Source organism: Eubalaena glacialis, chromosome 6, assembly GCF_028564815.1.
Source record: "Eubalaena glacialis isolate mEubGla1 chromosome 6, mEubGla1.1.hap2.+ XY, whole genome shotgun sequence".
NCBI lineage: Eukaryota > Metazoa > Chordata > Mammalia > Artiodactyla > Balaenidae > Eubalaena > Eubalaena glacialis.
In genome coordinates this window covers 12261281-12263839 of record NC_083721.1, presented here as the reverse complement: position 1 = coordinate 12263839, position 2559 = coordinate 12261281, and the positions used below count along the sequence as shown (strand labels likewise).

The 2559-nt window shown below is 46.6% G+C and overlaps 1 pseudogene; it reads left to right on the top strand.

Moving 5' to 3' along the window:
- Positions 1-1335: 1335 nt before the first annotated feature.
- On the top strand, positions 1336-2279 carry LOC133093153 (heterogeneous nuclear ribonucleoprotein A1-like; annotated as a pseudogene).
- Positions 2280-2559: the final 280 nt, after the last annotated feature.

The following is a 2559-nucleotide window of genomic DNA, read 5'->3' as shown; positions in this document are numbered from 1 at the left end:
CACTGAGACTTGAAGCATGAGCTGAAGTTATCTAGGAGTAAGTGTGTGTGTGTGTGTGTGTGTGTGTGTGTGTGTATCTGTCTGTCTGAGGGGAGAGGGGAAGGTGTGAGCCCAGGCAGAATGAAAAGCAGGTGTAAAGGTCTTGAGATGAAAAAGACTGAATGTTAGAGGAGCTGGAAGGTGGTCAGAGTGGCCAGAGTGGTCAGTAGGATGGGGGCAGGGCTGGAAATGACTGTGGATAACACAGGCAGAGCCTTGTGGGCTGTGTCAGTTATCTTGGATGCTCTCTAGAACAGCCACAGGAATCCACTGAAGCGCACTGAGTGGAGGTTAATATGATTTGAGTCTTAAGGAGATTTTAATAGTTTAAAGATTTTTCTGACCACCCTCTAGGGAATGGATTGCAGTTATCTGAACTAAGGAGTGCCACAGTGCACCTAGCCAAAGTGTACCTACACAGCATAATGTAGGAGCCAACTGTTCAGGTTCAAATCCCAGTTGCTAGCCTTGGGCAAGGGAATTAAATTTTCTGTGCCTCTGTTTCTTTATTTGTAAAAGGAGGGTGATACCAGTATCAAGCCGAGGGCCGTTGTGTAGATGACAACAGCGTAATAATGTCTGGCATATAATACGTACTCAATAAACACCTGCCATTGTGATGACCTATTCCTGAACTTTGCTCTGTAACACACAGGCTGTCAAAAGGTAAAATTAAAAGACATTTTAAATGTTTTCCAGGAAAAGTAGCCCATGAAGAATCCTTTAATAGAACAAGCAAGCAAACAAACAAAAAGACCCTGTATCTTTCTAGCTGGAAAAATCTTTTCGTGTATGAGGTTGCTTAGCATGGGAGACAGTCATGCTGCCTAAGGAGTCCTCTGAGGGCAATGAACCAGCCCCGTCTTCCTACTTTAATTCATCCAGCAAACTTCAGAGTATCTCCTGTCTGCAAGGTACTGGTGTTGGTTAAGGTGGTTTTGGAGGCAAGAGACAGAAAACTCCTACTCAGCCAGCTTAAACCATGAAGCACTCTATTATTTTATATGGTGAGGGATCCAAAGGCAGCGTGGCTCTGGCTCTTTCTCTGTCTTTCGGGATTCCTTTGCCTCTGCCCCTTTCTGGTGCTGGCTTAACCCTCAGACTGGTGTCAAGAGAGCGGCTTTCATCCCCTGTGTCTCATTCGGGCGGACCACATCCCTCCTAAGCAGAGGAACAATCTCTTCCTTGTGTCTTCTTTTAAAAGCAAGGAAATCCAGGTATGTTCGGTAGATGGGCTTTCTGCCCATGGATGCTGCTGAGTAAGTATCGTTGACATTTCCCCCCTCCACTGCCGTCATGTCCGAGTCAGAGTGTCCCAAAGAGCCCAAACAGCTGTGGAAGCTCTTCATCGGAGGTTTGAGCTTTGAAACAACCAATGAGAGTCTGAGGAGCCATTCTGAGCAAAGGGGAGCGCTCACAGATTGTGTGGTAATGAGGGATCCAAGCACCAAGCGCTGCAGAGGCTTCGGGTTTGTCACATACGCCACTGTGGAGGAGGTGGATGCGGCCATGGATGCAGGGAGAGTGGTGGAACCAAAGAGGGCCGCCTCAAGAGAAGATTCTCAAAGACCTGGTGCCCATTTACCTGTAAAAAAGATTTTTGGTGGTGACGTTAAAGAAGACACTGAAGAACATCACCTAAGAGATTATTTTGAACAGTATGGGAAAACTGAAGTGACTGAATTCATGACTGATGGAGGCAGTGGCAAAAGGAGAGGCTTTGCTTTCCAAACTTTTGATGACCATGACTCCGTAGACAAGATTGTCATTCAGAAATACCACACTGTGAATTGCCTCAACTGTGAAGAAAGGAAAGCCCTACCTAAGCAAGAGATGACAGTGCTTCATCCAGCCAAAGAGGTCGAAGTGGTTCTGGAAACTTTGGTGGTGGTCTTGGAGGTGGTTTTGGTGGGAATGACAGCTTTGGTCGTGGAGGAGACTTCAGTGGTCGAGATGCCTTTGGTGGCAGCCGCGGTGGTGGGGGATATGGTGGCAGTGGGGACGGCTATAATGGATTCGGTAATGATGGAAGCCATTTTGGAGGTGGCGGAAGCTACAATGATTTTGGCAGTTACAACAATCAATCTTCAAATTTTGGACCCATGAAAGGAGGAAACTTTGGAGGCAGAAGTGCTGGCCCCTGTGGTGGTGGAGGCCAATACTTTGCCAAACCACGAAAACAGGGTGGCTGTGGTGGTTCCAGCAGCAGCAGGAGCTATGGCGGGGGCAGAAGATTTTAATTACTGCCGGGAAACAAAGCTTAGCAGGAGAGGAGACCCGGAGAAGTAACAGGGAAGCTCCAGGCTACAACAAATTTGTGAACTCAGCCCAGCACAGTGGTGGCAGGGCTTGGCTGCTACAAAGAAGACATGTTTTAGACAAAACTCATGTGCATGGGCAAAAAAACCTGGAGGACTGTATTTGTGACCAATTGTATAACAGATTATTTTAGTTTCTGTTCTGTGGAAAGTATAAAGCATTCCAACAAAGGGTTTTAATGTAGATTTTTTTTTTTTTGCA